This window comes from Perca flavescens, chromosome 9 (genome assembly GCF_004354835.1).
Source record: "Perca flavescens isolate YP-PL-M2 chromosome 9, PFLA_1.0, whole genome shotgun sequence".
Taxonomy (NCBI): Eukaryota; Metazoa; Chordata; class Actinopteri; order Perciformes; family Percidae; genus Perca; species Perca flavescens.
This window is the reverse complement of record NC_041339.1, coordinates 15,856,622-15,879,546: the sequence shown is the minus strand read 5'-3', so window position 1 is coordinate 15,879,546 and position 22,925 is coordinate 15,856,622. Positions and strand designations below refer to the sequence as shown.

Here is a 22,925-nt window from a genome sequence, read left to right as displayed (position 1 = left end):
ATAAAGAGATTTTCCTGGTTTGATAGTGTAAGTGATTCACTGGGAAGGTTGAAGAAGAGACAGGAAAGAAAGAGTATATTTCATGACAGCAAAGTTGCAGGACACTCCAACTGAAACTTCATCAATGAGCACTGATGTGAAAACCGAGAGAAAACCAAAAGTTTACATTTGCATTGCACAGATGAGAATTGTGTGATATTACACCCTAGTATAGCTCAGTGGAAAGGTTGCAAAGTTAAAATGTGGCTGAGTTCTTTATTAGCGTTGAGCAGGCTTGCAAAAGCAGACTCACGTCCACAGAGTCACATAGCCTTGAAACACAGAAACTAATCCATGATATTGATCAGTTTGTTTCATATTGGCCCCTGTAATCCATCAAGCTAACAGGGTGGGATAGGTCTAATTTATATCATCTGAAAGGTGTAATCAAAGATGAATGAACCCCAGCGTGATAGAAATGTGCGCTGGGTCATAATTTCTACCACTGTGAGTAATGGTGGGAGGCGATAAACACAACAGCCGCTGCGGAAAATAGGTAGAACTAAACAGAAAGGTTTGTACAGCCCAGCAGAGTGCGCATGTGTGATACCAACATGGTCTGAATATAAACCTATTTTATTAGATTTGTGCAATATGATACAAATAAAGAAAATAACAAGTGACATGCAAACTCTTCTTTTGGATCTCCACAAAATGTTTTTGATACAGTTCGAAAACTGACAATTTGACAACAGCAGTTTGATTCACCTGAGGCATGAAAAACAGTTTCCTGAGCCAAACTTATTAAATTACCAGATACAACATGCATGTAACGACTATATAGCTACAGTCATCTTAAGTTTTGATGAATTAGTGTTGCCACAAGCTAAAAGTTTAACAACAGATTTATCCATTGTGCAATAGGGAAGCTCATGTATGTGTGACAACGCAGGCTGACCCAGAGGTAAAAGATGGCGGTGACGAGCTTCAAGAGTAGCTGTGGAGAGGGAGAGAGAGAGTAGCTGTAAATATATGTGTAAATATATATAAATGTTTCCTTTTAAAAAGCCACTTAAGAACTCCAACCCTTTAAATAAGGCCAGGAATAATCTGTTTCCTCCGTTGCGGTAGATCCAGCAGGGATTTGCAGAAACATTCGGCAGTGACACAGATCTACATAATCATTTTAAGTTTCTACCCGCTCCTTCCAATGATTCTCCTGCTGTCACTTTAGATACCGCTAAAACTGATTTGGGCTCCCTAATCTCCCAGTATTTCTTAGACTTTAAAAATCTCTAATATTATAAGGAGATTATTTCATTTATAATTGATTGAGTGCATTTGCCGGAGTGCCACTTCAAAGTTGCTGAATTAAAGATGCATTTAAGAAGCCTGGTGCCGGGCGCTGTGAGTCGCAGGGTGGGGTGGGAGGTTGCGTCGGGGGAGAGGATGGTGGAGGGGTTTGGGAATAGTGGTGGGGGAAGCTTGTGTCTTCTCGGTGGAGAGAGCGGGGCTGATCCATGGAGATTTCTTAAAATGGGCTCTTGCAAAGTGCCTCGCTCGGAGAAGGCATCGGAGGACACTAGCCAATGGCAGCGGACCAGCCGTGGTGGGAATCTGTGTCTGTGTTGGTTAAAACTCTTCAGTAAAGAGGTGGCTCTTGTTACATTTACTCCCTCAGAGAAACTGCGTCAAGTCCTGTCCATCCTCAGAGTTCCTCTAAGAACACATCAAGAGGATGATTCCCAGGTGAAGTCTGCTCTACCTGTAAGAGACTTTACCCAAATATCTTCCTTTCCACTCAAGAGAAACCACACTGGACTGCCAAAAAGTGTATGTTCTTTGAAAGCCTTTTTTTTCTTAAGCTCTATCTTTGGATTTCCAGCACACAGGACCCTAAAATCTCCACAGGCCAGGGCTAAATATGAAGCTCCCTGATTCCCCATCTTTCCCCTTCTCCAAACCGAACACAATTCAGGAGTCAGGCTCTCACCTTCTCATTGGCTTACAAATACCTGCAGCTCCCACTGGACCACTTTGAGGGTCTTCATTAATGCCGAGAGAGAGATAGAGAGTCTTTAAAGAAAATCCCCCCCAGCCCGAAAGAACAGGAAGAAGATATGGCCTATTGGAGAGCTCAGGCCTATTGGAGTGCTTAGTTCTGACTAAATGAATCTTGACAGTGAGGAGGATGCTCTCCTCCTGCCCAGTATTGTCCCAGCCGACTATATACCCCCCCACATCCCACTGCCTTAGATGCTCTGTCACCCCCCACCACCACCTCCAAACCCCAAACCCCAAACCCTCCCCCCCATCCACCACCACCACCACAGCCCCAACCAGATCATAATCCTCTTAACGCTCTGCCTTATTAACCACTCATCTAAATGACATGAAAGCAACCGGCTGGAGAGAGGGGAGAAAAAAAAGTAAATTATTTCCCCTGGAATAAAGTCCTGGCCCTTTCACCATACAGTACTTTGTATTTCACATTTGATTATGTGACAAGTGTATCTAAGTCTGCTCGGGGCTCAAGAGAAATGTATTTCAGAGCCCATCAGGCACAGCAAATTTAAAAGAGGGTCCAACAGCCCTATGATTGTACATGCACATACACACCGTGTCACATTAACACACACACACACACACACACACACACACACACACACACACACACACACACACAGCTAAATTGAATTCCAATTAAGACGACTCCACAGATGATGAAAAAATGGATGATCCATTTGGCTCACTTTTTCAATTGGATAAACTGATCCCTCTTACCCCAGAGGAATCCACTCATTAGGGTCTATTTTTGAATTAAGGACTCCAGTTTACATTTACCCACATTTGCCCTCACGCCCTTCATCACCACCCGGGCTGTACAACCACAATCTGGTGAACCTTTCTAATACTCAAAACCACCAACTGTAAATTAATTCTTGTTTCAACCATTTGACCCAGTTTTTGGTCCAGAGGTAATAGAGGTTTGTCCCTCTGTGCATTCACAGGCCAAGGCTTACGCAGGACTAACGGGGGAAATGACTTGTATTCAGGGAGTTAGTTACACTTACACACTTACACACTCACACACACACACACACACACACACACACACACACGACATTAAAGCTACACTATTCATTATTTGTATATTAACAATGGATAGAGTTATGTGAAAGGAGTTAATTATCCACCTAAAATCTAAAGTGATAGGCTAAATAAAGTTAATAACTTAATTAATTAATAATGGTGTTCATGCTACCTGTATTTATTTATTTTTGTATCTACCAACATGTATGTATGTTGTATTATGACAGTAGAAATAAATAAATAAAATACCCTGGAGACCAGGGAAGTATCTAAATCGAAATGCAAAACAATTATTCACACTAAAACGCACCAAACGTTGTCTAAATTTCAATCAATCTGCAGTAACAAGTCTCTCCGAAGTCGGCAGAAATAACATTCACAGCACTGTGTCTACAGTCTGACTTTGGTACGTGAACAAATCTGGCGACCCCCGAAGCACCCAAGCGGTCTCTCCGGTATTCTTCGGCATGTGGGCTGCAGTTCAGCATGTACCGAAAGTGTGGAGGGCAGCTTAAAGCCGGCAGCACTTTTTCTCACTGCTGAAGAGCCAGGTATTTCCCTCAGGAGTTGGTGGAGACCAAATCAGAATTCAAAGGAGAGTGACTATTGAAGTTACATTCAACAGGTCCCATAACAACTTCAACATATTAACTAGGGGGATAATATGCCAATGTTCTATTTACTGCTTGTTCCTCAGCCACAAAGTGGCCAAAGAAAATGTATCACTGCAGGTTTTAAGAAGCAATTAATATCATTTGTCCAGCACTTGAATACTGGAGTTTAGAGTATAGGAGCTCTCACTTTTCATTAGAGTGATGGCTGACAGGGAGGGTATATCAGCTCAGTATGAAATAGTTTTCACCTGGCCTTTACAGTAGTTCATCACATCATTTACCACAACATCCTGGTATATTCAGTAAACTCTCTGTTTATCTCGCCTGCTTTAAGATAAGGTGCTAATTCGTAGTTCTTGACACAGACTCAAAAACTCAATAAGTCGCTCAGTGATGGCCGGGAGCCACAGAATTGGGTTTTCACTCTGCAAGCTTGAACAAAAACAAAGTTTATTCATAATAAATCAGATAACTTAAAATGGGTTAGAGAAGGCAGTTGAAATTGCACTCATCCTGATAATTTTAATAAAAAGAAATACAGTAAATCTCCAAAATCTGCAAAGATTACCGCTTGTTTTAAAGAAAACACCCATTCTCTTTATGGTCCAACAGCTGGCCAAGGTTTTAAATTCCTCATATACTTCCTGTCTCTCTTAAGCCAGTGTGTGGACTGTATTATCATGGCTGTGACAGAATCTCACACCACAACCAGAAAGGACTCTTCTTCTGGGTCCAAGTCTGGATCACAGAGCTGCCCTCGAATCTGTGCTTAGCCAGAATGAGCATCACGTCACCAACAAGCTTCGGCTGCAATAAACTTTATCTTTGTATTTAAGATTAAAGTATTGCAGAGTACCCTCCCCCTCTACTCAGACCAGAGTAAGAATCAGAGAGAATAAACATGTTTAAATAACATATTGTGGATCAGACATAAACTGGTTTAACAGGCTGTTCTCCTCCGGTTTTCTTTCGATTCTCTGTTGGTATCACTTGGACACTTTTCAGCATGAAATACAGCACTGGTCTGTGTTTGGACCTGCTGAGATAAAACCGAGCTGAAATTTGCCTTTCCTTTTACTCCCCTAAGTGAACACCATACTCCTGTTAGGTTGACTAAAGACACCATGTCCAGGGCTTTGTAAGGTCTGTTTGGTTTCCCCACATCTTGTTTTCTTGTGGCTCCTCAGCACTTTAAGTCCTTTTCAGGGAGTTTATGAGGGCCCGCCTTGTGGAGAGAAAGCCTTGGCTGTGTTTGCTTTGGGAATAGTCTCCTGACAGGGTGCTAAAGGAGCATGTCAGAGCACGGGTCCCAAAGTGTTTGGGTAAAGAGAGCCGCTACCTCTTGCCACTGAGGAATCCGCCCTTCTTCGGTAATCTGTCACACCTCCTTCCAAATAAAATGGCTCAGAGATTTTCACACGAGTCTGTCAGGGTTAATATTTACCCCTGCCCTCTGGTCAAGAGGGAGGGAGAGAGAGGCAGACAGACAGAGGGAGGGAGGGAGAAAGTGGGTGAGTTTGGTTTTTGAAGCAGGGAGTCACCTTGCGTGTCTTTACAGCAGGACCTGACAAGGTGATAAAATACTGACACATTTAATCAGACATTTTTCCTTAGAAAGGTCTGATTGGTGATTTGTTTTTCTTTTTAGAGAAATAATTGAAGCATAAAACTTTAAAGCAGTAGTTTGACATTTTGGGGAAAATGCTTTATAGCATTTTTGCCAAGAGTTTGATGAGAAGATATATCACTCTCAAGACAGAAAGCAGAGGTAAAAAGCCTAGCTCTGGCTAAAAGTAACAAAATATCACCTCTAAAACTCACGAATGAACACGTTATACCTTGTTTGGCAAATCTGTAGAAAAACCTGATTGTAAACAGGACAAGTTGTGGACTATTTCTTCACCAGGAGCTGCAGTGTCTCCACTGGTTGCATGTCAGTTAGTGATCTTTAGAGGTGCAGGTACCCAGATTTTGTTACATTCAGACAGACCCAGGCTTGCTGTTTATCTTAACTGTCTCCTGGCTCTACCTTCATATTTAATGGACAGATATATGCAAGGTACTAATCTACTCATCAAACTCAAACTCCAAAGTCCATTTCCCAGAATGTCAAACTATTCCTTTAAATGGTTCCAACCAATGTATCGGCAGCCTATTATTCTTTTCAAGTGAATAGAGGTATCTTTTTCATAAACATGAGCATAAAATTCCCTTCTATCAGTTTATGTGTCTGTCACAGCCTGTCAAACACGTGTGGCGGTGGGTGAATTGGTGGAGGAGGAGAGTACTGGAGGAAAGAGCAAGTGGGGCGGAGGGGAGGAGGCGTGGGGATTTAGCGTGGCCTGTCGGAGGGCTAATTCCTGTGCTGGCGTTGGAGCTCCTCAGCTCCGCCGTGGCTCAGATATTCAGATTTGGGCTGGGCTGCCATGTGGGCTCGAAGATACTCCGCAGCCGGCTCCTCCCCCGCTCTATTCAGGGCCTGCGAGGAGCCTTGGGATGGCGTTAAAAAAGGAGATTAAGTTTCCTCCAGAGAGCAAAGCTCCTTAAGTGGGTATCTTTGTGCCTCTCAGCCGCCTGGTCAGTGAGGGATGCGCGAGGGGGGCCTCGCCATGAACTCTACTGAAACTGGGGGGCGGGGTGACACATAAGAGGTGGGGACGAGGAACGCAGGGAGGCTGACCTGACTCCCACCCGATGACTGGCTTCGCCCTGACCCTGGTTACCAGCTCAAATGTCGATATCAAATCAGATTCACTGCTTTGGGTGCTGTAGCAGAAAGAATCCCCCCTGATAAAGGATGGAAATGGATGATATATCACCTGAGAGGATTTGGGTTTTGTTTGTCTGTATTCGGCTATCATATAATGTCATTTTAGAGTATGTCTCAGGGGTTTTGGGAGCATGACCAGGCATATGTGCTTTTGAGTGTGTGAGGGAGATACAGTGTATCTGTATACAAGGACAAGTCTCATTCACAGAGCTTAAATTTGGGCTCCAAATGTAGCCAATGACAGAAGTAATGCTTAAACATACAACATGATTTTAAACACACAAACACAGACCAAGCTAAATGTACATAGATATATAGACATTAGAAACTCTTTTGTGGAGGATTAAACTTCTGAAAAATGGTCTGAACAGCATCAATCAGTGGTTTGGATTAGGTAAAAGCACCCAGGCGTCTATTACACTTCTGATATTAGATCATTAAGTGGCCATTCCAAAGGCAGACTTATAAGTGTTGCACATTCGGACCTATGAAGTAAAGTTCAAATCTACCCTTCAAAAGGCTTTGATTCCTTCCTTTGAATCAAAAAGGGCTGGAGCACCAAAGCACAGGTGAAAAAAAAAAACCCTTACACATTCCTTTATTTGATTAGCAATACTGATGACAGGGTTGAATGAGAGGGGGGAAAAATCTAATGACTTCTTCTTCAGCTTTGTAGCAAGGCTGAAAAAGCCTTATCTGCTTTATTCAGCAGTGGTCTCTCCTGGGAAGCGAGGATCACAGTGCTGAGGGACTGTCAGGTCCTGCCAATAGCCGTAATGGGCCCTAATTCCACATTAATGCAGTCTAAATGAAGTGTCACAGGAAGATTGATCTGTTGAGGGCGTTGCCTTGATGGAGGTTGTTCTACTGAGTGGGCGCCTCGGTGGACACCTGGTTACCCTCTGCAACGCCCCCAGGGGCGTCATCTGAAGCCTGCAGAGCAACCTGTCACACGTCTGAGTGCATGTTGAAAAAGCCTTAAATATATTTAAAGAAAACGGTAACTAAGTCAAAATTAAGAGTGTAATTTTCTATGATTCCTGTGAATAAATGCTAGCAGGTAGAGGGATGGAGCCGTCCCGTCTCTAATGTTTTGAAGATTGTCTTAATATTCGCTAGGCTCCTTTTGATGAAGGTACATTTTTCATCGTGTTCTGTTGTCTGACAGGTGCATAGGCCGGATAATGCTGCCAGTGGGAGACTTTGCAGGGAGCTTAAATACAACCAGTCCTCCTACTGTACATATCTAAAACCCCATTTTACTCCTTTCCATTAGTAATTCTTGTCCACAGAAATGGATTTTTACTCACTGTCAAGTTTAAACTGCTACTTTTCCTGTATGTAGAGTATTAGGCTAATCGTGCAGTAATTCAAGTTTCTGTATGCTTGTCAAATATACAGTATATACAGCTGGGCAGCCACTTGTGACAAGATCGTTCAAGATCCAAGTCAGGTCAAATGATGGAGCGTCTTTTAATTTGTCATTTAAGCAGTGACAATTTGGAATATTCATTTCTAATATAGGCCTACTATAAATTTTATGATACATTAATAAACTTTGTATTCTGAAAAAGTGTATCACATTGAAAGACTTCCTGTAAAAGTATTGTGTTATATAATGTAATGATACCTTAACAATGTTTCCAAATAAGTCAATCATCATTTACTCACTTATTTACTTAAGTAAAGTTATATTACATTAAGGTATATTGCATAATAAAGTATAGGCAGGTATAGGTATTATAAAGTTGGTCCTTGATTGGTTTTTTTTTTTTTTGAGGGGGGTTGATAAGGGGGTCCAAATTAAAATTGTGATTTTAGGCTACTCAAAAATAAAATCAACTTTATAAAATGTACTTTAAAAATTAAAGAGGGCATTGGCGTACAAATTGGGAAAAATTCGCCACACTCTGGCAAAGTGCAAATTATATTTTACTTGACTTTTTATTCAATTTTTTGTCATATGTGTGGGAGATTCAAATTTTCACTTGACTCTAATGATTTAAAGTGTGACTCTAAATAAGGCCTATGGGACCTTCAGGGTTCCATTTGATGTTTAAATCACATTCATGCAATCGTAACATTTAGCCATGAGGCTCACAGTACTGGACACACTTCCTTCACATCAAACAGTCTTCCACACTTAATTGGAACTCCATAAATGATATTTCATTTAGTTATGGTTGCGGAGGGGCGTTGCAATGAGTGTGTCAAGCTGCCGAGTGCGTATGACTGCACATGAGCAACATATGCATACTCTGTGTGTGCACCTTCGACATTAGAAGCAGCAGGGCCCTGGATGAGCTTCCTAGGTGACCCAGAAGACTACAGCAAGTGTGTCAATGTCAGTTTGATTAACTCTAATACCGGGGCTTTTGGCACATGTGGTCAGGTTAATGAAACTCAGTAAGAAGGCACTTTTTCCTGGTTCCCTCCCCGCCAGGAAGCTGCGGGTGATGGGATGAGGTTCAGCAACTCGCTCCCTCTCTCCCTCAGCGCCCCCCTCCCCCCTCCCCCCCTCTCCACCAACGGGACAGTCTGATACCCTCTTTAGGCACCGAAGCTGTTGAGATGTATTACTCATCCACATCCCTCCTTCTTAAAATCACACCCCAGTCAATTTATATTCAACTGATGAGTTAATCAGTTTGGATTTCTTTACTAATGGAAACGTGGAAATGTAAAGTTTTGAAAATGCTCTTCCTGGTGATCCATAAAGATTTAATGAAATCTCATGAAAGCATGCAACAAAAACTGAATTTCTTTTGTATAAAACCTCTGAATGGGTTGGATCCTGGAAACTTCCAGTAACAGAAATCCAACCAATGAAAAGCTTTCTTTAAACACACAGAATTTAGTTAAGGTTTTCTCCGGGATTGCCAAGGTTATCATGACACCAGCTCTTCAAAACCTCTCTTTCTTCGCTGACACAGAAGTAGGGCACACCGGAGAATGAGCAACACAATTGGGAGGCATCCTGTCGCTTTAAGAGGGGGACCCATCTAATCTCTCCCTATCCACTCAGGCCCTGGATTTATAAATTTCCTGCAATCTCGATTCCTAAAGCCGTCTTGATTTTGAGAGTGTGTGTGTGTCTGCCTGTGAGAGAGGAAGTGTAGGACTGGCAAGAGGTACTATGGGGGGTGTTGTGGTTTGTTTGTGCTGTCCTTTAGAAAAAGAGCTTACGAGTTCAGCAGAAGAAACGCGGGGAGCTAATGTGAAGATTTAGGACTTTCTCCGAGGCTTGGCCTCGTCTAAGCTCTGTTTGCTTGAGCCGTTTGTGGGGTCCTGCTCACACTAAACCCAGATTAATATTCCCCCCATATCCAACCAGCCCAGACACCGGCTCCCGGCCTTGCTGTCCTCCACCCCCACCCTCTCTTCCCTGCCTTTTCTGGCCGTGATCGTCTCCCTTCCCTAATCCAAGTCCGCTGCCTCTCATCTTGCTCTTTATCTCGTCTAAGTAAGCACCTTTCTCATGGCTTCTTTCCATGAAGGGGAAAGCAGCAGGAGGAGCATAAATATGTTTTCCCCGAGCCCTCCTCATTGCTCACTGACCTCTGTGAGGTGTTATTATCAGAGTGACTGCTAAGCCCTGAGATTGCTTTTAGCCAGGTTCAGCAGGGGAGAGTAAGGCTGGCTTTAATGGCTCTGTATTGGTTTACATGCCACCCAATGAACACATAAAGGATGGGTATTAGGTAAATATCAACCATTAACACACTAATATACCCAAATAAATAGGAGGTAGACTTTTTGTTCTGAAGAAATATATTTGACTTTGTCATTTGTTTTACCTTCGTTTAGAGGCCATGATAGTTCATATCTTCTTCAACGTTTTGCATATTCATCAACAAATCTACTTTTTGAGTGTAAATTAACAAACAATCCAAAGCCACATCTCTTCTCTAAAGTAACTCCAGTGATTTCTAAACAATCTTATTTACTCACACACAATAAATAAATTTTCATACACGTGACAACATTATGTGATGCGTTAGAGCAACACCAAGTATCAGCTTCAGAACTGACCGTAATATTAAATCAAAGCCTTTCCCCACACTCATCACAAAACATGCGCAAGTTAAATTTATTAAAGTATTTTTAGGATTTATATTGGATTGCATTGCACTGTTGGGTGTTCCTGTTATTTTGCCCACATACAGTACATTGTCCCTTGTGCATCTCCTTATTGAATAAACAAATTTGATAATGAGCTGAGATTGATTTTTAAAAAGATACTTTTGCACTTAAAAGCTGTTCTCACAGTTAATCAATATAAAGTAATATAGCTTTATATTGATTAACTGTGAGAACAGCAGAAATGCATCACAAGCAGCGGGCCAATAGCAACAGTAAGATCATCACTGCTGCACTTCCCCACTGCTGGTTTCCCAGACTCCCTCACAAGATTGTCACCGAAAGCCCCTTCTTCATTCTTTTTTTGTTGTTTTTCCTCCCTTTCTTGTTCCTTTTCTACCATCTGGATCAAGGCTGAGAGAAGAATAACAAATGCATTTTGAGCCGAGAGAAAAGGGGGATGAATTTGGCGTGCTAAACAGGCAGGCTAAACCCATTACCTAAGTGTTCTTTATCTTCCCATATGCTTTTGTTGTTTAATCAGCTTTGTATCTCTCCAAATCCTGGATTGAGATAACAAACAAATGGATGAGCTCAACGTGCAGAGTAAGAAAGCCTTTTTGCTGGCACCTGAAATGCCAAAGACTATCCTGGTGCTGCGCAGTGGTCAGAGCAGAACACACAACTGGGTCAGATTCTCAGATTTTTGGACCAGGCCAACATCCAGTTCTCCCTAAAATTACCTCCTCTCCTCCCCCCTGTTGTAAGGGAATGGACCCAGAGAGAGAGGGAAAAGGGGGGAGCAAAGCTGGAGCTCACAGATTTGCAATCTTCAGCCACGATTTCTCTCTGCTTCTTCTACATAAGAAAAGGAGGATTCTAGATTATCTCTGGCACTCAAAGCCAGGGAGAGTTGAAGACTCACTGCATACAGAAAGGACTTTACTGCCAATGTGGTTGTACAATAGCCACAATTGTTATCAGATTTACTTTTGGGCTTCTAAAAATATGGTTTGTGTCTGTGGCTGCTATAAATACTGACCAATGTGACTATGAACTTTTTAAGAAATACTCAAAGGGAAAAAAACTGTCCAAATGTTTAAATTCTGCACATATCAGCCTAAAGTGTGTCTCCTTGCGATTGATCTAAAGTGACGTGGTGTTAATTGGCTTTGTTTACATCTTTTCAGTACATTTTGTGGTAAGGAACTATCTTATTTTAAAGTGAGGCTTTTATGACTTCATCACATTCACTTCATCGGTCATAATTCTCACTTTTTTTCCCTCTTCAAGTGAAGATCACATCCAAGCATGTGATCCTGTATTTGTGCTTTGAAGAACTTAGCCAGTTATTTCAAGGGGACGGAATGCTGCAAGACCATCAGAGTCACAGAACACTGACATACAGGATCATGTACATTTTGAGATGACATGATGATATTTATACAGCTTTTAGAAACGGAGCAGCATTAGCATTTGTTTCGAGTCTTGCTTCTGGCTACATTTGCTCTACTTTTAAATTTGTTTTCTATGTATTTGAACTTACAATCTGTTTGAACTATCTGTCACTTTAACTGCTACATGCTCCACTATGTTCTTGTCTGTCTGCTGTTTGGTACCGGGCAGGAGGTGTACAGGGGGGTTTTAGAGCTTTTTCACTCAAAACAGCTGCCTGCTGTGGCTGAAAACTGAGTGAACAAAAAGAATAGAGCTGAGGCCAGAAAACTAAAACAATGAGCTGAAAAATGATAAAAATGCTTTGCAGAGCTGAGAGGAACTGCATTATTCTCTATGGGTGAATTCTTTCTGTTTTGACATTTACCTTTTTAATCCCTTTGCATTATATAAAGTCTAACAGACAAACAAAATAACGGTGCTGCAAGTACACACAAATGTGTTTGTGCAGTTAATTAAGAAAATATTGCATCACTTGTCAACGTGTTGAAGGGCTCAGAAGTTCCTCTAAGTGACACCTAAACTCATCTTTGAAAGAAAAAAAACAGAAACAATTCTGATCAGACCAGAGAAAGTGATGATAAGAGTGGGTGCGGGCGACCTGAATGTGCATCTCACAGTTGAATTCCCTCAGGGTAGAGGGGCTCATCGCCCCTTCTTGTTCCCCCCATCAGCTATACACACACGGACACACACACATACACACAGTCTGGGAATGCTGGGGGAAAATAGCCCTCATTTATTATTGCCACACTCTTTCGTCTCGTCCCCTCGGTTCAGCGGGTGCGGCGCCAAAGCACGTCTTCCACCGCCAATGTCACACAATTACCTCTTAACTGCTCAAACAAATAGAGCGACCCAGAGAGTGACATCAAATCAAAACTGTCACAGGTGATTGAGCCTAGTCATCAAGGCAGCCCGCCCGCTACCTGTCAGGAGAGTGAGGGAATGAAAGGAAGAGGGAGAGAAGAGGGAGAATGTGATAGCAGCTTTATAATAGACCCCTAATAATGTATAAACACCCACTCTTTCTTTTTTGCTCCACTCATATTAAAGTTGGGCACCGAGTGCACGATGCCCTCCTTTTCAGCCGCTCCGCTCCCTCTCGGGACTCAGGATGGAGAGAAATGGCTGTGAATGGAGTAATGATAGGGAAAATGATAGAGGGGAGATTGAAATTTCCATCCTCTCTGAACCATACCGGCTCTGCTCCTGAAAAGACATTGGCTGCTAATGGGGTTAGATCACACGCATGAGAGTTTGAGACCTGAGTGATGCTAGCTGGTGATACTGTATTGTATAAAAAATAAAATAAACTAAGAAAACTCCCTTAAGGTTTGGGCATAGAGTGATAGTCCCCAGACCCCAGCTTCCAGCAAACAGTTTGGGCTTCACTCTGCACAGCAAATCGCAGAAGAATCCAGACAGCGACTGATGGTTCTCGTGTAGCTGTGATACAGAGGACGCAGAGAGGCGAATGGTGCATCAGAGACAGACAGAAAAGAAAAACAGGGAAGTAAAGAGCGCGAGCAAGGGGTTGAGCAAGAGCAAGCCAAGGGGACATTAGGGACATGATGATGTTGTCAGTGTCTGATGTAAATTGGAGAACGACACAGTCAACAGACACGGCTGGCTGCTCACCGCGGCAACACACCGGGGCCGTGACACTGACAAATGGAATATTTCGAAGGACTTAATCAGAGGAAATGGGGTTTGGTCTGCAGGTGACACGAGTCCCGCTCCACTGCTCACAAAAAGAAAACTGATTGCCTGCCTTGAAACCCCCTCCATCTCTCTATTTCTCTGTGTGTCTGTCTGCTGCCTATCTGTTTCCCTGTCCTCACTCGCCTCAGTCACTCCAACGCAAGTGGGGGGTTTACTATGAGCATGTAGTTCAATTAGATTCAATCAGAGATAGCCTGTGAAAGCTGTGCCAAAAAAGCCGATGGAGAACTACAATATACAGTAGACTGAGTAGTTCTGTTCAGTTTGTTCTGTAGACTGTATCAGAAGAAGAAGGAAAGCATCTCTGTGAGGCTATACTTAGACACAGCTGTGCTTTGAGCTAAATGCCAATGTCAACAGGTTCACAATGGCAATGCCAACAGCAAGGTTTATGATGTTCACCATCTTAGTTTAACGTGTTAGCATACAACGTTTTCTTATTAGCACCAAACACAAAGTTACAGCTAAGGCTTATGGGAATGCCTTTAGTTCTGCAGGTATTCCATCATAAACCGACATACTGGTCAAATAAAGTTATTTGACCTGATCATGGTGCTAAGATGAAAAAATTAAGGGATGATTGAAATGATCCTGAGGGGGAAATGAATGTCTGTTCCGAATTTCCAACAGTTGTAGAGATATTTCACTCACAACCACAAATGTGAACCTCATGTTGGCGCTAGAGGAAAAGTCAGGGGATCACCAAAGGCACTAGGCTTCATCCTCTGGGGACCATTAACGTACAAAGATTTATGATGATTCATCCAAAGATATTTCAGTCAGGAGCAAAGACAACCATCCCCAGAGCCATGCCTCCAGCATGGCTAAAACTGACATTAGTGCATTAGTATTAAAAATTCAACAGAAAGCCACATATATTGTTGAAAAACTGACATGTACTTTGCGAATACAATACTAACAAAGTCATAAAGCATGCAGAATAACATTGCGTCACGGCACGCTTTGCTCGTCTCACTGCGCATCAGGGTTACCACACAGAGGCAGATCAACAGTGATAGATCTCCCCGCTTACAACCTGAGGAGAGGTGGAGGCATCCTGGCCGACGCAGGGGAAGGACAGCAAGAGGAGGGGGGGGAACTACATTAGCAACCACGGATGAGGAAAGAGAGAGAGAGAGAGAGAGAGAGAGAGAGAGAGAGAGAACACACCTCTAGGAAGAAAGCTATGTTTATTTCACTTTCTGCAGGCTACTTTGTGGTCTAACTGAGACGAGAACAAAGTTAGTCCTGAAGATTTTAGAGTTCTGGGACAACATGCCAAGCATGACTCCCCGGCTGGTAATTAGCCTTGGTCAAAACCGCCATCTGCAAAGTAGCAGCAAAACCCCGAAAAACTGAAATCCATCTCCTAACTCCTTTGTTTCCAGGAGCGGGCATGGCAGTGCCACCAGAAGCTGCATCTATGCGTCTATGAGATCGGTGATTTGGTGCCTCAAGTCCAGTAGCCCCACGCCGGGCATGAATCATGGCAAGGGGCTGCTGCCCTGTCACAGCGGCTACAGATCAATGATAATTACCACCTTGACATGAGTACGCTTATTACTGAACAGGATCAGGGACAGGGGCCCGAGCTGTGGTGGCCGTAGGGCCCAATCGATACTCCAGGAATAATGGCTCTCTGGGGCCCAAGATTGGACTTTGCCACTAAACAAGCCATTACAGCCACACGCATGACAGCTTAGGTCTAGATATGCGTCCTAACTCTCCTTCTCCTGGAGGCCTCTCTCTTAGAGCCTGCCTCACTATGGCTCCCACATGCCTCAGTACTCAATCTTGTCATGGACTGTTATGGGCAGGCGAGACACATGCCTCTGGCTTTGAGACGTGTTAACCAGAAGTGAGTGATTGGGGAAGCATGCTGCTACAATACAATGTGCTCCCGTGCAACACGCCGGTAAAAGGGGCCTTGCAATGTGACCTGATGATTGCCACTGAGTATAGAGATCAAACACAGCTGCAGCGGTGTGTGTGTGTACACAGGAACACATGTATGTATAAATATATATATATATATATATATATATACACTCACACACACACAAACAAAATGCACACAAAAGCAAGCACATCAATGCGTCTAAGCGATGCTGATCCGTCTATGGCAGCCCTCATCTTCTTTTCTCTTTGATTTTTACCATTTCCCTCCTCCAGATCCCTTGTTTTTTTCCCTCTCCTTTTTTAATCCGGTCATACCTGTAATCGGGCTCTGCGACAGGAAACTTCAGAGAATCAATTAGTCCTCGCCTCATCCGGGAGCCAAGACGATTCCTCTTGACTTGAGCCGCAAACTCCTTCTATCAGGAGTCATTCTGCCTGCCTAACACCCAGACTCCTCTCTCCTGAGCCCGGATAGGTTTGACTATAAGCCTCTAAAACGTTGACAACCCAAAGCGCCTTTCTCTCGGCGAGCAATAACCGCCTGCCTCACCCCGGCCCCTTCTCCTCTTTCTAACCGTCGTTGCTGCTAAATAAAGCAGGATTTGTTTTTCTTCCACGGCAGAACTGTGATAATGATGCTGCGTTACCGCATTTCATCCACTATTTAATAAACAGTCCCTTTGAAAAGAACTCAAACTTCAACTTAACGCTAAAGCTCGATAAGAGTGGATATGAGAGGAGAGGCTGGTGACTCGGGGCCTTCCTTTGTCCCGGGGGAAGTTAGCCACTGAAGAGGCAGCATTGTGCACAGAGTTGTTTTTAAATGCCGCCACATGGCACAAAAGGAAATGCAAACCTGGGACTCTTCTGCTGGCTACAGCAGGCCCTCGAGTGGAGTCTGGAACAAACAGAACATTGAGGGGTCAGATTTAATCCCTCCGCCCCTGCCTTTTGTATTCAGATTAAAGACTAAGGAGGATTTGCAGGAGCCTGGAGTCTCTTGTTAAAAGACTGTGTTCTCCACTTAACCTGCAATTTACCTGTCACTTAAGCCCGCTGCAGCGATCATCCACACCTCTGGTAGTGAAAGGGGCTGTTATTTTTTTTTCTGTTTTTTTAACAACTCTGAAGAAAGGCTTTATGTTCACTTGAGCATAATGAATTCCCTGACAGATGCTGATTAAAGCAGCAGCGGTCCATGAAAGATACTTAACACTTTGGAAATAAACAGGATTGAGATTGCCACTAGTGCACGCGCACACACACACACACACACACACACACATACACACACACACACACACACACACACACACACAAGTCTACTTCTAATAAACCAGAAATCACTGCTTGACCAGTCGGACTGTTCTGATGAGGTTGAACTCGGTGTGTATTCTCTAGAGTGCCGTGAAAGAGATGCCTGCAGGACACGGAGCCGAAACACATTGTGAAGCTTCTTGACTTGATTTGTATTGCCAGCCCTCCTCATCTGCTCTACTGAAAAATCCTGCCATGGAAACCTGACCTGCTTTTTCCCTCCGTAACCCTCTCACAGAGGCCAAGCGTGATTCATCTCCACCAAACCCCAAGTCAGGGGAATGAATGAAACTGCCGCCATCATTCTACCCCACCTCATCCATTTCATCCTCTCCTGTGAGTTGTCTTGGCCTCCGCTGGACCGCCATAACGCCCCTCTAAATCTTCCTCCTGAACGGAACTCGCTAGGTCCATGGCGGCAGTAAAGCGGACCATTCGTTTTTCAAAGCACAGCCAAAAGGAGTAATGGGAGTGATGTTGAGACATTATCAGTCACTCACAGGCTGCCAAAGTGAGCTGCCCCCTTCTTTATAAAAAATAAAAATAAAAAATCATGTGCAGATGCCCACCAAACAACCGCGCAGCTCTTGATGGAGCTTTACACAAGTCTTTGATACGTCCCTTAATCTCCACTAAACTATCCCACTGGTTTTAACACCCTTACGCATTAGCCTATGTCTTATAACTTAAGAGTTTATCGTTACGTGCTAAATTTAGACGCCCCTTTCTTAAGACTCACGGCATCTTGGAAGCTGTGTGCATACAGCATGCAAAATTATAAACCTTTCCGAAACGTTCATTGTTTTAGGACTCAGTACCTTCTGCGATTGAGCCATAATAGATTAAAGCAATTTGGAGGAACTATCATCTGGACGGAGGAGATAATTTTTCACTTGGTTTGTGTGAACATTTGAGTCAAAAGAAAGCAAAACTCTTTCGGTAAGCCCAACGTGAAGGGCAGGACCAAAAACAGAAGTCCCTCATCTGCTGAAACCCTTGTCTCGATTTCTCGGTGTTAAAGAAGATTGCTGTCTGGTCTGCTTTATTTTTTAGAACATTTCCCCGTCCTCTTTTCTACATGTCCACTTCTCCCCCTCCCCCTCTCAACCGAGCTTGTTCTCTCTGGTGCCCGTGAGAGTTTCCGTCTTTATTGTGTAGGAGCCCACCTGTCCACCTGCACATCAAACCCATCCCCGGTGGGCTTCTGTGTTAAATTCCAAAGTTAAAACCCATTACTGAGCTATCAGCCCACTCATAATGCTGTCTAACGACCTCATTTCCCTAAGTGTTAGCCCTGTCAGTCACCGGAGGCCCTGTCAGCTCGACCGCCCATGTCCGAGGGTCCCGGCTGCTCCGAGGCATCACCGCCACTGCGCGCGCCTCCTCTCAGCCCGTCCTCATCAAAAACAGGATAGAACGCTCAATCTCTGAAAACATGTCAAGGCAAAGTGACTGGGGACACAGGGGGTAAGAGACTTTGGAATGAAAGTGCCGGGTATTTCATTTACCATATCCACTCTATTAGTCAGAGCGGCACAGTCAATCAGGGGCCCATTTTGATTTGAGGGGAGTCAGGGGAGAGAGAATTGGGACACGGCAAAATGGCTGACGGTCACGGCGTGGCTACTCCAGCTCAGCCCAAATCAGTTTGAGGAGTCGGTGTGTATAAAATGGATTATTACCATTCGGATCCAAAACGTCACCGCCTGTCCTTGTTAACCGAGGAGGCGGCACTGAGCATGTGCGGGGGAGGAAAGTGTCGAGAGGGGATGAGAGGGTCGAAGCAAAAAGTGTGTGTTTGTGCATGTGCGTGTGCCCACTGTCTCCTCCCCAGGTCTCCCAGCGTACCTTTCTGTGAAATCATTTGGTAAATATGGAAAGGGGCCCCTAGGCCACACAGGCCCGGCCCCTCTTTAGGAGTGGATAATTGACTCCTTTTCCTCCTTGATAATTCATTGCTTGCATATGCCAGCTAATACATCAGCTGAAAACTGCCATGGCCCTCATCTCCCTTGACACACACACACACACACACACACACACACACACACACACACACACACACACACACACACACACACACACACACCACCCAGAGGAATGAGCGACTGTGGAGAGCATAAAAAATGGGGATGACAAATGGGAGCACTTCTAGATCTATGAATGAATTATGTCTTCTAAATACCTTGAGCAGAGGCAACTGTCAGCCGGCGTCTATACTAATCTGGGACAAAATATGACCAGCTCCACATTAAAAAAGGAAGGAGCAGGGCTGCTGGAGAATGAGGCGAGAAATGAATGAGCAATCAGGCCATTAAAATGTGGTGTCTGATTCAGCTTTGGTGGACATTTGCACATTTATCACGAGATGGAAACATCCTCCCCCTTTTGTCATTTTAATACGGCCCCTTCCATTGAAATAGATTAGGATTATTCCAACAGGACAGAGATATCATTTGTTTTACAATAGCCGAGTCAGCACTCACAACAGTCATTAGGAATTAGATCAAGCCGACTGCTGTTTGGAGGGACGCTTTAGCAAACTGAAAAGAAGGATAAAATTAATGGCACTTCACTTCAAGAGGTGGGATGTTAAACGCCTGTTCTACCCGACAACAGAGGTGGGTCGGAAAGACAAATGGTTTATACGAGACGCGGGGGGCAAACCGTATACGAGCCGGGCCTATGCATAGGAAGTTCAGCGTGCATGAAACACATGGGGTCACTCACCTGGAGATGATTTTGTTAACAGAGGAGGTCAAAGACATTACAACCTTGCTATTGTTCTGTCTTGTGAATATCTGGGAATGTAGTGTATTACCTGTGGGAAATGTATTTTTCAGGCAACGGTTCGGGGACGACCTGGCTGTGGTTCAGGGCCCGCAGGAGGATCATTGCATCGCTCTCTGAAACGCAGTGGGCTGCAGGCAGGAGACGGCACCAAGGACGGTGCAGTTAGAGGCCGTGGTGCGTTCAAGGTCCAGACACTTTGGAGGCAGAAAAGTATAAATTTAAAACGACTAATCCAGCCAACCGGAAATAAGAAAAACTTACACTTCTTTAAAGAGTCACTTACAGGAACATGAACTTTAAGGAACTTGATGATACGGCCGTTAACTTCTTTATCAATTGGAGAGAGGAAAAAATTTGATTGTGCTCAGCAGTGGGGAGTATTTCATTCCATAATAGATCTTTTTTTAATGGAATATTCCTATTAAGACTTGTAACAGACATGTTTTAAAGACACGTAAAACCCTTTCATATGTTTTCCCCCAAAAAAGTTAATTCCCTTAGTAATTCAATTGTTTTTTTTAATTAGCAGATTTAAATTACATACAGTTCTTCTCACTCATTCAAGAATCCATTTCAAAAGTTGAACTACTGGATGTCTACTCACTGGTAAGTCCATTCTCACTGCAGGATTCAAGTTTCAATATTTCAACACGTGTAAATTGCATGTTGGCGACCAAACTATTGTGATGTCAAAAAAAATCATCCTCATACATACAAGTTTTAAACTCAGTTAGCCCAAAGACACTTTCCTCCTTCAGCAGATGAACAGCCCACTGCTGTCTCAACCAAACATGTCAAGGGACAATATAAGCACATTTCTGAGTGGAGGGGAACTTTAAATCTACACTTTCTGTGAGGGATTCTCCACTCGGTTGCTAGTTTGTAAGTGCACCCAACTGTCTAATACAACAGCGCTGTAACGTAATAACACTGAGAGGTGTCTCTATATGTGTCCATCTCATTTATATCAATCAGGGTGGGCTCAACATTAGAAACATAACCCACTACAAAACAACAGCAGCACAAACTACAGCGTGCGAAACGACCAACGTTGATTCAAACAGTTCCAATCTAAACTGAACAATATAAAATCCAATAAGGAATTGGAGGGCCGCATTAGTTTTAGCTGGGAAGTTAACGTAACGTCACTTAAGGACGAAAGGTTTGGTGAAACATGTGGAGAGTAACGTTATGCCTAATGTAAGCGTTGGATTGGTATTCGTATTGCTTTCTGATTAAATATGATTCAATATAAGGCTTGCGTGCAATTTGGTGTCACAAATTATTTTCCAAAAACGTGAGTGTCCCAAATGATGAGGGTCTTATTTGAGACAGATTAAGGTTAGGGTTAGGGGTAGGGGTAGGGTTAGGGTAGCACTACATTTAGCAGGTTCATAATGAATTAAGGACATTGTATGGGGAATGTGGGACAGTAAACTGCACGTATACCTAAATATGACTCAATATAATATCAAAGCCAAAGACTGAAATCAAAACAAACCCAGCAAATATTCTCACCTCGAAATAAATACGACCTTCTTCACCTGGCGTGGAAACACTGTGTGAATGGCGATGCTGCCCCCTAGTGGCAGAACTCAGTACTGGAGACAGTGAAATACATGAACATATCTCTTGTTTCATTTTTTTTTTTTTTTTTGGAACGGAACACTTGAACATGACATATAATGCAACTTTAACCTTATTAAAATGATCACTATTTGTGTCATGTGACATATCTTAACTGACATCCTGTTGTCTAAATTCCTTTGAAGCACCAGGCTACAGGATGATGCCATATCTGCTTTATTTCTTTAAAGGGAGTTCTTCGTTAGTAGTAGTTTAGCACTTCATGAGCACTAATAGGACCTAGCTTCTCTCCAAAAGGTGGAGTCAAACGACTTGATGTAGTTGTATCTCTGTCAATGGAGCTGACCTCTTTTTTTTTTATGAAGCCCCATGAATAATCATTTACTGAGCTGTTGCATTTTCCAGTTCATTGTACGCTCACTGAGCACGCTCCTCGTTCTAATGGGAGCTATTTGCATAAAAGTAATAGCCTCAGCCGTAGCCTTTTGTGAACCATTCAGCTCTCACTGACAATTATGTGATTATGAGCCTTCAGCCTATAACTATTATTATTACATTCATAAATCATTACTTTAACGAGTGGGGTGGAATAAAATAAAGATTGCATAGTAGATTACGGCTATTTAATGCATCTGTCAATTATCAAAGATAGTAATATTTGTGGACTCATGCGAACTATGAAGAACAACAGAGAGGCTCCACAGTGTTGAAATAGATCCAAGGATAATCTTTACAGGAAACATGAACACGCACAATACTTTTATTCAAAGTCCTTGTGTTCTCGGTGCTCTTTTTTTCCCGATCATTACAACGTTTGCTCTGCCATCGCTGCAGCAACATCACTATCTTACTGTTTCGGTCATATGATTGCCACTACATATACTTTTGACTATCTGACTGACTCAATGAAAAACTGTCAACTCCTTGACTGTGTGTTGTCATGTAGTCAACGCTTAATCTGGTGAGAAATGGTAAAATAACCCACATTCTTGTCAGCAATGGTTTCTGGTATGTTTTCTAGTTGTGTTGTGCTAGCACTTTGCTGATCCAGGACCAGAAACCCTCAGTACAGTATGGTTATTGTCACAGCATTGTGTTTGTTGGTGTTAGAGGAGAGAAAGGATTCCCAGGAGTCTTCAGCGTTTTTTAGGCCAATAACCTCTTAGCTGTAAATAAACAGAGCAGGGGCCCCTTACTATATATATATATATATATATATATATATATATATATATATATATATATATATATATATATATATATATATATTGAAATTGAGATGCATATTAAACTGTGCCTACAATAAAGTGTAGGGCTGCCTAAAGCCTTTACAAATATATTTTTATGCTGCATACAATGCTAAGCTCTTGCATATTCATATATTTAAACATCATGTTTTAATGTTAAAATGTGGCACAGTGAATCCTTAATCTTAACTCAGTGGATGGCTACCTTATGTTTACCTTAGCTATAGGCCAGTAAGCCTATCATCAATGTTGTGTACATTGTGTGTTTTTAACTTTACTAATAATATGTTGGATCCATGTTGATGTATATTTTCAGACATATCAGACATATATATATATATATGTTGAAACCATTAAACAATAATT

General features: G+C 42.9%; 1 long non-coding RNA gene across 1 annotated transcript; it reads right to left on the bottom strand.

Moving 5' to 3' along the window:
• Positions 1–605: 605 nt before the first annotated feature.
• Positions 606–21,323, bottom strand: LOC114562222 (uncharacterized). Its single transcript, XR_003693456.1, has 3 exons — positions 21,244–21,323; positions 19,754–19,919; positions 606–976 (listed from the first exon to the last, which is right to left on the bottom strand). It is a non-coding gene; the product is annotated as an uncharacterized LOC114562222 (long non-coding RNA).
• Between the last annotated feature and the right edge of the window lie 1,602 nt (positions 21,324–22,925).